This window comes from Pinus tabuliformis, chromosome X (assembly GCF_031772625.1).
Source record: "Pinus tabuliformis cultivar Carrire ecotype Pingquan chromosome X, CPIR1, whole genome shotgun sequence".
NCBI lineage: Eukaryota > Viridiplantae > Streptophyta > Pinopsida > Pinales > Pinaceae > Pinus > Pinus tabuliformis.
The window spans coordinates 379,598,610-379,611,669 of NC_142308.1; positions in this window are offsets into that span (position 1 = coordinate 379,598,610).

Sequence of the window (13,060 nt, forward strand, 5' to 3'; positions counted from 1 at the left end):
TACTATGTTGAAGAATCTAGGGAAAAATAGTGTTGTGATGAATCTTTGTTACTTGATAACAATTTGTGGAGTATTTTTACTTTTCTTATTAGGTTATGCTTCTTCTTATTCTTATTAGTGGATATGTGTACTTCATCAAATTGTTATCAAAACAAAATAACAAGGACACAAAATTTGGCTCTCTGCTAGGGACAAAACCTCTCCACTCTTGAGAGGAAAACCCTTGGTAAGTTTTCTCTTATTGAAGCTTCTTATTTGAACAACTATAAAACCCTAGACCCTTGACCTTGTATGATGACATACATGATGTAACATGTCCTCAAAGGGTCTTATCATAATTACATTTTGAATTTGACTTTCTAGAAGCACTTTAAAATGTGTTTGACCTATTTTCAATGAGAAAGAAACTCATTAGCAAATATTAAAAAAATAATTTCTCTTTTCTTGAATAAATACAAATATCAAAATTACATTTATGAAGACCTAGCCTAGTTACATTTCCTTCAACAAAAAGAGCCTACAACATCAAGTAAACCACCACATGTGCGAGAAATTAGGGTTGCAGGACAGTCATACCAAGTCTGTAATTACACCTCAAGGAAGAAGCTCATTTGGTAAATAGGAGGGAAGGTATAATCACAAAGAAGGTGTCTCATCATAGACCAAGGATAAGTGCATCTTCTAGAGCAAGTCCAACAAGGTTTACCAACAATTGAAAGAAGAACGAAGTGCTGAAAGAAGGAGGATGAAGTGTCGGAAGAAGAAAGTGTCAAGGAACAAAGTGCAGAAAGGAGGAAGGACTTGAATTATGCTTGGAGAACATTATATTCAAGGGTCTAAGGTTTAGCATTGATCAATAAGAAGCTTAAATAAGAGAAACTTACTAAAGGATTTTCCTCTCAAGAGAAGAGAGGTTTTGGCCCTAGCAGAGAGACAACATCTTATGTTCTTGTTCTTAAGTTTTTGGTAGAAGTTTGATGAAGTACACACACATGCGTTAATAAGAAGAAGAAGATTAAGCTAACAAGAAAAGTAAAAAGACTCCACAAATTGTTATCAAGTCAAGAAGAATCAGACTACACCTAATTACCCTAGATTATTCAACACGTAGAAATGTTGGATTGATCGACAATCCCTCCTAAACTCTTTATCAATCACATTCTTCTCAAAGCATGGATAGAGGAAAAGGAAATTCTAGTCACTCTGAGAAACCACTACTTGGAGAATTTTGGCAAAATAAAATTCAAGTGCATTGTTTGCAAAAATTAGTGAAAAGATCCAAAGTATGAGGTCAAATCCAACAAGATTACAGAATATGTCCAATATATGCAAGACCCTGCTCTAATATGTAATTTCATCAGACTATGACCCCATGAAAATTCATTGGTTGATTGGATCCAAAATGAATGGAACCTCAATGGACAAATAAATTTAGAGTTAAGAGCAAAATAGTTCTTCACATTATTTTTTTCTAGCTTGGAGGATAGAATGGAGGTTTTTGAAGGAGGGCCTTACTTTTTAATAATGTTGGGATCTTCATGCAATTTTGGAAACAACAATATAATCTTGATAAGGAAGACTTCCTTGCTTCCTCGATGTGGGTTAGACTCTTTTCTCTTTCAAAGGAATATTGGGAGGAATAAATCTTGGAAGGCGTTGGAAATGCCATTGGTAGATTTGTCAAGTTTTTTTAGGAAACTAAGAGAGGGAGATACACATCTTATGCAAGGATATGTGTGTATATGAATATTTCCTAGCCTCTTATACCTTTAATATACATTTATTATCATGATAATATTTGAAAATAGACATCGTATTATGAAAATGTTCCATTTAGATGTATGTTTTGTCATGAATATGGACATATTTTTTAGAGATTGTCCTCTGATTGCAAATATTTTACCAGCAGATCAATCAACTCATAAAGAGTAACAGAGTTTTGAAAAAATCTCCCAAAGGAAAGCAATTTAAGACCTTAGGGAGTCACAATTTTGATTAGAACCCCAGATATGGAAATAAGTTTGTGTCTCTTTCCTTTCTGGATGTGTCTGCTACTAAAAATATAATTAATCAGTCCCCCACCTAGTTGTTAAAAGTATTTATAGCCCCTAACAAAGCCCGAGAAAAAGAATCCAAAGGTAATTAGAAAAATTTCATACCAAAGGAGTCAACTAGCTTAGTAATTGAAGAGGATGAGACTCAAGACCTCCTAGAAGACATGGATCTGGATGATCTACGCATGTTGATTTCTCTGGTAGAGGCCTGCCTCGATAAATATCTGCAATCCATAATAGACCATCATATCAATACTATTTATTGGGAATTTCTCAAATCCAAGAGTCAAACATATAACACTCAATTTGGTTTGAGTTCTTCAAATCCCCATTTAACAGTTCATACGCAATCTTCCAAATATCCCCCAAGATGGTCAAGGAGGATAGGAAGGAGGGACGTAAGAGCATGAATACCTTGATCCAAGAAGATGAAGAAAAGTTAGTCAACTCAAGGAAAGTCATACCAATGTTAAAGGCATTTCCTCCTTCTCAAACCAAAAAACCCTAAGTTTTCATCCTGAATCTTTAGAGAATAAGTATGTTTTTGTTGTAATTATTGTAGCTGTTAGTGTTTGATAGTTTGTTGTTGATTAGTAGATTTACTAGTATTTTTGGTTGATAGGCCAATATTTGTAGTCCTTTTATGATAAATGGCAGTTTTTAGAGTTTGAAATTCCAAGCTACATGTACTTTTTTTCTATGATTAAATAAATTCTCTTCTAATTTACAAATAATAATAGTAATAATGTTAGATCGAAGACTTTTGTGATACATAATTAAGAGAGATAGTCTTTCGTATTAATCACATCGCAAGGATTGGGTCGACTTTTCGAACCAACTAATGTGGTTCATCTTCAGGACAAGGTGAGAAATCGATCGATCTGAGAAAATAAATAGCAGGGATGCATCACTGCACAGTGTTAGCCGTTCATAGCTAGCCGTTAGTGAAATAATATTATTTAGTTAGAAACTAGCCATTATGTAAAAATAAATTACTTATTATCGAATGAGCTGCAAATTTATTAATTAAACAATAAAATAATAATATAAGCAGGGGCTGACCTAGTCAATATAATAAGTGATTATAATAATATTAGGTAAAAGTTTGTTTTTTGTTGGTAGAAATATAATATGCGGCTGACCTCAAACACAATCGCTCTTGCACGTCAACCCTTGCAGGAATATGCTGAGAAATTCAAGCACCATATCCGCATTGAAGAATCTAAAGTCATTACTAAATTGGTCATTTCCACCACAAGAAACTCAGGGAAGCGATTGAGATTGAGAGGCATACCAATAACCTGAATAGGGATGATGGCTGGAAGCTAAGTAAAAGCTTCCAGCTCTCGCCTCTTAAGTCTGCCTCCCTCTCCTCCTCCTTATCCTTCTTGGCTTTTGTTATCTTCCTCGTTTTATTTAGTCCTTTTTGAATATTTGTTAATGTTTAACATATTGTTATCTAAAAAAAAAAAAAAAAAAAAATTTATCCTATTATACATATAAATAAATAATTATATTATTGATTATTAATTTCATTTAAATTTTTTTAGATTCATAATATTAGTATTATATTATTATAATATAAGATTCTATAATTAATTATTCCCAAACTACTATCATATATAATAGTTTATCAGATTTTAGTTATTTAACTTAGCAAATATATTAGTTCTTTAGTAACATATTATTATTTTTTTCTCTGCAAATACTAAATTCTATTAACTGTAAGGCAAAATATTTTTACATAGTGTCGAGGCTTGAAAGCGCTCAACAAAATAGAACTGCCCCTTTACAAACAGAAGCTGGGGAGACCAGTTATAAATATCAAGAAACCAAATAAAAGACATAAAGAGTGACATGTTTTGCCGAGAAAGAGAATTGAACCAGCACATAAACACAAAATCAATGCAAACCAGCACATAATGTGTCACCAAATCCCCAACTGGAAGCCAAAAACAGTAGGACATTAGCGCTGAACCCTGACCGTGAGCCTGAAATAGTAGCCGAAACAAAAAAAGGAGGCAGTCCCAGGTGGCGCTACCCCTCCTTTGCATTGCCATGGTTCTTCTCCTCAGCCAGACCTGCACCACCAGTTCTCAGACCTTCATTGCCACCCAAGTCGCTGCCAGGGATTGCCATGGAATGGCTTGCTTCACCTTGAGTCCCTTCCTTAGCAGCAGGTCCTGTATATTAAGGGGAGGAAGATTTTTGAGAAATTCCTCCTGTTCAGACTTCTCAATTTTCCAATTCTCCAAGCTGTCTTTGTCTGTGGAATGCTCATTGCTTTGGGAAGGATCAGGAGCAATGGAGGCCAGAGGGGAGACCTAATTTTCCTCTTCCGAGAGAATAATGGTGATGTGAGCAGTAATAAGGGGCCTGTGCAAATTACTTTGAAATTTAAAGTGCGTGGTTTGGAAGGCACTATTCGGAATAGGCTTATGACCAATTCTTAAAGATGGCCCAGCTTCGTGGACGGGGGGGGATTGAAGGGTTCCGGCGCATTTTCCATAGCATGACCGGCTGGGGGATGCAAGCGGTTGTCATGACACCCCCCTGAACGATGCCTCTTGCCCAAATGAACCATGATGACAGACAGGAGGTAGGGCGTAGATAGATTATAGATAGGAGAGACAACAGAACAAAGTCGGTTGAGGCAAGAGGGATGCCCAACAGAACTTGCAGACGACAACACAATACAACCAATGCGTAAATCCAAAACAGGGGAGAACTTACCCTTGATAATGTTGGCTTGGAGCTCGCGGCGGTGAACCCGAATCAGTCCATCACCAACAGCCTCCTTTAACCAGGTTCCGTTGCCGAGCGACTGAGCATAAGGCATGATAAAACCGTTGTGGAGCAGCATGATTATAACTGAGAGAATGTTGCGTCGATCAACGCAATGCATTAATGCGAATTCGCTAACCGATCCAGCATTAATACCTTCCCTCTGCTCGCATGAGGTTAATTCTCAGGAAGCCACGCTGCTCTGTAGCTGGCAGTACCGGACTTTAATTCCCTGCATGAGAAACATTAAGGGTGATGGTGCCACCCGCATTCGGGAGTATTTCTTCGATCTCAGGCATTTCCTTTTGCACAAGATTATTGAAGTCTAGGAGTTGAGATTCAGAAATTAAATTTGCGGGTGATTCAACATATAAATGCCGCCCACATTCAACTCCCATATTAGCTAAGAGGTCCGTAACTTTGTTCCCGTCCCTCCGAATGTGTTTCAAGGAGACCGCTCTGTGGGAGGAAAACCAACGCTCAATATGCAGTAGCCGTTGTGCCATTCTCCAACTGTTACTGACCTTGGAGGAGGGGGGGCCTTGTAGAATTCTCGAGACCATTTGGATGATAATTTGAGAGTCTCCCTCTATTAAAAGAGGAAAGAGATTCCTATCTTGCGCTAAAAGTAGCCCCTGCCAAAGACCTTCTAACTCCGCTGAGTTATTGGTGTCCCACCCTTGTGAGCCTAAGAAGGTTATGATATGAGCTCCCTTGTGATCTCTGAAGATCCCTCCAAAGCCAAAATTCCCTAGGTTACCCTTTGATGCACCATCGAAGTTTAGCTTATACATGTTCATGGGGTGAGGGAACCATTTCGCCGTTGAGGGACCTCTCAGAGGCTTTGTTCCTTTGATCATCTGTTCTTGCTTTCTGTGGAAGTTCCAATTATTCCATATTGATTGTTCCTGTGGGATAGTGGGGAAATCCTCTTGGTACCATGTCTTAAGAGATATGGTTTCTTCAATGTTTTGATTGATGGTTTTCCATATGTCATCCAGCGATTTGGAGTGATTTTTGAAAATTCTACCATTTCTCTCCTTCCATATGGCCCATATAACAAATCCTGGGATGAGCTTCCAGAGAAAATTCAGGATCTTACTTTGAAAGGGGTGGGGGTCCCAGTTGCGTACAGTAGCAGTTATATCTCCATTGGCTCCTCCTTCTTTTTGACAACGGAAACTGATTTTTTGCCAGAGCTTGTGTGCCAACGGACAGTGATACATGAGGTGTTCAATGGTTTCCTCTTCTTTTTTACAGTTGGGGCATATGGAGGGTCCACAGAAGTTTCTTTTTCTCAGATTGTCCCATGTGAGAATCCTCTTGTGACAGAGGAGCCAAAGAAAGGTAGACACTTTCGGCCAGATGGAGGGATCCCAAATTTTTCTCCAGAGCGGGTCCAGCCTCATTTGTTCCTTGATAAGTATATTGTAGGCCTCTCTAGTGGAGTAGGTTCCCTTTTCTTCATATCCCCATCTAAGAATGTCTTTTTCCTCAGAATGTTGAATTTTCCTTTTTATTAATTCTGTATCCAGAATTTGTTGGTCTTGCCTCGTCCCCTGTCCTATGATCTGAGTCGCTTTGAGCCACTCTCTGTAATCTTGGTGTGAGGTGTTGCACCAAAAATTCCTCACCGTGTTTTGGGGGTGCATATCCTGTTCCAGAGGTGCATTTGGTGGGAAAAGGTCCCTGAGTTTGGGCAACTGTTGCCAAGAGTCGTCCCAAAATCTGGCGTGATCACCATTCTTCACCTCCCAAAAGTTGTGCTGCTGTATGAGGTTCTTGTGCTGTTTGGCCGAGTTCCACATGATTGAGCCAGTGCTGGTCTCTGATATTCTGATGAGTTCCTCCCTTGGACAATTTCCCACATATTTGGTTGTCCATAACAAGGCCCAAGGAGTGAGAGGTTCCGAAAGCCATTTCCACCAGATTCGAGCCCCCATAACGACATTGCTGTGAGAGGGGTCCCTTAATCCGATGCCGCCTCCTTTCTTTGGAAGACAAGCGGTTTCCCATTTAACAAGAGCCCACTTGTGCCTAAGTCCACTGCTACCCCAGAGAAACGATCTTTGGATAGTTTTGATTTCTTTAAGAACCCATTTGGGAGCCGCAAGGATGGAGAAGAGGTATAAAGGCATAGCTTGAAGGACAGCTTTAATAAGGACAAGACGGCTAGCCATGTTAAGAGATCTGTGAGTCCAAGAGGAGAGCCGCATTTCCAGATTATCTAGGAGGGTTCTCCAGGAAGAGTGCTTTAAGCCAGAGGCTATGAGCAGAGCGCCTAGATACGAGGAGGGAATTTTAGCAGAGGAGAAGCCTAGGATGCGTAAAATGGTTGACTGAGTGACTGAGGGGGTATGAAAGAAGAAGATTTGAGATTTGGAGTGATTGATGGAGGCACCAGAGGCTTCCGAGAAGTCCGTCAAAAGAGTTTTGAGTTGTCTAGCCTCTTGGACTGAGGGATGCCCGAAAAGCATATTATCATCAACAAATTGCTGATGGGTGAAAACAGGGGAGTTGTGAAAGGAGAGGCCTTTGAGACGGAAAGATTGTTGAGCATGTCTGATACTTCGCCCTAAACCCTCCGCCATAATGACAAACAGGAAAGGGGAGAGGGGGTCTCCCTGCCTGATACCACGAGTAGGATGAAAGGTCGCAGAGGGTATGCCATTAATTAGAACAGAGAAGAATGAGGATGAGATGAGGCTCATAATCCATCGAACCCAGGAAGCATCAAAACCAAATGCTGTAAGAATCTTTTCAATATACTTCCAACTTAGGCTGTCAAAAGCTTTTGAAAGATCTAGTTTGAGTAGCATACCTGGCTTCTTGGAGATCTTCAGAGAATGAATTATTTCATGAGTAAGGATGATCCCATCCGTGATCTGCCTTCCCTCAACATATCCGGATTGCTCAGGTGAGATGATGAGTGGAAGCAGGAGCTTGAGTCTGGAAGCTATAATTTTAGAAACAATCTTATAGATTATGTTGCAGAGTGCTATCAGCCTGTACTTGTCAGGCTTGCTTGGCTGATCCACCTTGGGGACCAGGGCTATGAATGTAGCATTTACCCCTGGAAACATCCATCGAAGAGAGAGACTCTTCAACCACCTGCCAGACCTCCATCTTGATTAGGTCCCAAAAATTATGGAAGAAATTAGAGGTGAATCCATCCAGGCCTGGGGCTTTGCTGGATTTTAGTTGTCATACTGCAAGTTCCACTTCTTGGAGATCAACAGGATTGAGGAGCATTTGATTATGATCTTCTGTAATAAGTTTGGGAATGTTGCAGGTAATTTTGTCTATGGCCTGAGATCTATCCTTGTTTGGTTCTCTGTGCACCTGCTTGAAATAATTTAAAAGTTTAGTCTCTATTTCTTCATGCTTTTCCACTCAGATGCCCTGCTCGTTTTGAATATGAGTTATATTATTATGCATCCTGCATTGGACTGTAGTGCTATGAAAGAATTTAGTGTTTTTCTCTCCATCTTTGAGCCACCTGATTCTTGATTTTTGCCTCCACAACGTTTCTTCCTGCTTTTCCTTTTCTGCTAGTTGCATTTCAAGGGTTTTTTCCTGTTCTGCCAGGTCCTCTGATCTGCCCGTTGTGATGATCTTCTGCTGTAGCTGCTTCATTTCCAACTCAATGTTTGCTTTCCCCTGAAAAATATTGCCAAATGAAGTGTGATTCCAGTGCTTGATCTTACCTTTTAGGTGCTTGAGCTTTTGTTGGAATTGGAACATTTTGGAGCCTGGAGGAGGATGGAAGCTTTTCCATTCTGTGTTGATTAATTTGTGGAAGTCCGGGTGGGTCATCCAGAAGGCTTCAAAGTGGAAAGGCCTGCGGATATTGTTTCCTGGTCGAGACCACTGGAGGGAAATGGGCCAGTGATCAGAACCCGTGAAGGGCAGGATGGAGGCCGCAAAATCACCCCCAAGATGAATGGCATTGTCTGAGAGTAGAAACCTATCCAACCGAGAAGCGATTTGCTGGTTCCCTGCTCGTCTGTTGTTCCAAGTAAATACTCCATTATTGGAAGGGAGGTCGATAAGCCAGTTATTCTGGATGAAGTCCTTCAAGAGCGATCCTTCCTGAGAACTTCTGCATCTACCCCCTCTCCTTTCTTCCAGTCTTGTGATCATATTGAAGTCACCTCCTGCGATCCATAATGGGTTTTTTTCTGGTTGAGAGCCGAGATGGAGTTTAGGATCATCGCTTTTCAAGATGTTTCCTGTGGAAAATAAACATTAGTTAAGAGCCCATGTTGGTTTGTGCCTATGATATGAAAAATTGCTTGGAGGAAATTCCTGTGTGCATGGAAGTTGTTGAGCATGATGGCTCTTGAGTCCCATATAATGGCTAGGCCTCCCGAGGCACCATCCGCATCTACTGCTATGTTATGACTCCCGGGCCAAAATTTAGCAGCTAGTCTATCAAGTGCATTGGAATCACATTTTGTCTCTCGCAAGAATAAAACCTGAGGGTTTTCTTGCTTTATCATGTTTTTAAGGATTCGTGTTTTCTGGGGCCATTTAGCCCTCTTATGTTCCAAGAGATTAACTTCATTTGGAAAGAGTGTTTTTAGGACGATAGTACTTGGTTAACTTGGCATACCCGCCTAATTCCACTAAAATTTGACCTACCTTGATTGTTCTCTGAAGAATGGTTTTCCTTCCTCGCTTTTTGATATCTTTGGCTATGAATCGACCATCCCATGGGCCTCCTGTCTGTATACCCAAAGATTTCTGCCTCTGCGCCCGAGATAACACTTCTTCCAGGTTCTTAAGTTGTCCTGCCAGAATGTTGTCGAAGTTGTTTGTTGTGCAGGCTTTTTCTAGACCGGGAAGGTCCAGATCCCCAATGTCTATTGTTTCTGTTTCTTCCTCCATAAATTGAGAGTAATCTGGTTCTTCCATTGGTTCCTCTTCTAAGCTAGCATTTGGGTTTGGGATCTCCAACTGCATGGCTTGAGCATTCCATAATATTTCTTTTTGCTTGTCTGAGGTCGAAGCCTCCTTACCTTGAGTATCTGCTTGTGACATTGTGGGTTTTCCTTCCTTTGAGTGGTCGTCGCTCATTGTTTCTGGCTCCGGTGGATTCGTTTGCATTTCCGGCTGGTTGGCTAAGAAACCAAAACTGTTGCTTGTTGAGGGCCCGGGTTGACTGGTTTGTGCTACCTTTGGTTTTGGAGCATGTTTCTTGTGGGCTTTCCGGCGATTTGTGACCTTGATGAAGCCACCTGCTTCAGAGGCTTCCGGATCCGAGGCGGGAGGGGGTTTCTGTGTTAGAGGGCAGTCCCTGAATAAATGCCCAAGGGCATGACATCTTCGACATCGAAAGGGCACATGTTCATAGTCAATCGTCTGTATCCATTCAATGTCAAAGTGAGAAATGCTTACCGCATCTGGAAGAGCCTGATTAAGATTCATATATACGCAGATTCTAGCATAAGAAGTGTATCTGCATGTTTTCGTTTCCTCCGCAATTTTGACAAACTCACCCAGGGTGTTTCCTATCGCCTGTAGGGAGTCTTCCTCCCAGTATTCCACTAGAAGCGAGTATAAGCGGATCCACACCGGAGCCCAGCTGAGGTCCTCCTTATCTGGGTTGAAGCGCTCCACCCATCCTCTGAGAAACAGACCAGCTGCATTGAAGAAATAGGGCCCGCCATCAAGAACCCTATTTCTATCCTCCAAGCAGTTGAAGATAGCAGTGAAGAACCCTTTCGGCCCCAGCTGCAGGGTGATATGTCCCTTAGGGTGCCATTTCGCGTTTATCCAGCTTCTTAAAGCTTTTTCGGTTGGCCATAGACCGATGAATTTCCCTATTAGAGCATGATCTTTCATGAACTGGATCCTTGCGTCGATTCGATGGCCTGGTAGTTCTACCCTTGGGCGTACAGAGGCCACTGGTTTGCATGTAGCAGAGCGTACTTCTGGTGACTTTTCATCTTGTTTCGCCTGTTGGCTTTCCGGAACTTCATTTTTCTCATTCTGATTTGTAGCTCCCTTTCCTTCCTCATTCAAGAACTGTTCATTGTCGTTTTGTGGGGGAGGTTCATCGCCCTCCACCGGCTGGGGCTCCATGAGGTCGTGTACCCTCAGTCCGGTGAAGAGATGGACCTGAATCCGTCAGTGATTGCAGAATGCTGCAGATTTACAGAGCCTGCCGTCACTACAGATGTTCAAACCCTAGACTGCAGAGCGCAGAGCCCCCTCCATAACCCCCCGGTTATCTGAAGATATTTAAATTCAAATGTTTTTAATATTAATTTTACTAGTTTTTTATTTTATTTATTTATTTTTTTTAATCTAGTTTGTTTTTAATTTTTAATTTATTTATTGTTCTAGTTTTTGTTAATGTTTTTTTAAATTTTTCTATTTTTACTTACTTAATTTTATATATATATTTTAAATTTTGTTTTTTTTTTCCCAAATTCTTTTATGGTTTATGAGAGATTTTTTTTTGTCTTTTTATATATATATTTTTATATTTGTTTTTTTAAGTAATCAACATTTAAAAAATAAAAATAAAACAACTTGAAAATTCGTTAAGTAATCATAATTTCAAAAAAAATTGGACATAATAAATTTTAAAGTGTGAAAAATAAGTCCTCTGAAAAAAATGTATGCTGCATCAACACGTTTCAAAATCAGCATGAAAACCACTAACATTTAAAAACAAATATTTATATTTGATACATAAGAAAATTTAAAGTGTCAAAAATATGCTTCGAAAAAAAAGAATTGTATTCTGCATCACCACTTTTCAAAATTGTGTCATGTTTTTACTACCCCTACGAAACGGGTAATCATATCGGTTATTTAAAGTGCCAAAAACTATGCTCTAAAAAACATATGTGTGTTCTCAATCGCCATTTTTCAAAATCGGGTCACTTTTTTGCTATCTCTACAAAACGAGTAACAATATCAGTTCCCATTTCAAACTTTACGTTGTTTAGTGAAGGTTATCAGGTTTCCTTACATCATTTTAGTGCAACTAATTGTGACTATGTTTCATGCCTTCCAGGGTTCTTCCCCCGTCAATCTGTTCAGAGTTACCTGGTAACTCAGGGAATTGTTTCACGGCTTCTTCAGCTTCTTCGTTGTGCTTACCATCAAATTTAGTTATTTCAGATATGAACATTAGTCGCTCTTTACTGTCAACTCCTTTCTGGTTTAATTATGAACATAAGGAGCAAGGTTTGTTGCTTCCTTCGTTGTAATAGCAGTAACTATGATAATTTTTATTCTAAAGTCTCTTATTTTATATATAGGTGAGAACAATCAGTTATATTACAAGATAGATCTGGCTCTGTTTCCATGGTGAAACATAGACTAGTATGGGCATTTATAGTTTTGAGAACTGAATGTTTAAAGATATTACTTCTCACATTCTCTCGGTTATTTTGTTTAAGAAAGATACTCTGGGTAATTTTGTTTCAGGAAGAGATATTTAATTCTTGGGTTCTTCGATTTTCTTGTATATAAATTCAAAGTCTGAATGTCGTAATTACTGTGTTAAAATGGCTTAAATATTTACCAAAATTTTGACAGTTCTTGAATCATATACTCCTAAGGCCTTTCTCTAGAGAGATTTTGGGCTTGAATCAGATACATTGCTTCTCTGTTTTATGTTCCACTGAGGATTGATATTTTCTTAAATAATAAATAATATGCAGTCTTCCTCCTTATAAGAGAACATGTTCGGTGTTGTGAAGTCTAATCTAGACCCATAACATAACATGTCTAGATGGTTGTTCTTTACATAACATGTCTATGTTATTTTTAGATTGATATTATAGAATTCCCATTTTCCTCTGAGATTTCATTTGCATACTAACTATCTATCTTTTTCTTGGAACACAGTGGAGGAAGAACTATTTTTTTTTTTAATGACATTGTATTCCATTATTTATGTCTATATTAACTGCATTTGCCTAATGTAATATGTAGGGATAAACTTCTTCTTTCCACCAATTATATTTACATGTTTATACATGTATCTCTTTGACACAGTCATTTAACCAAAAATAAGTTTTATTCTTTGCCAGTAAATAAGCTCATAAAATTTACATAAAAGCAAAATGTAAAACTGTAATATTTACTTATCTTTTAAAGTTCTGTATATTAGATTTGCCTCCCAACTGCGAAACAAGATATTACGTCCTATTCCCCCTAGCCTTTCCTTGGCCACAATCCTTCTTTCCTCTAAAGGTATC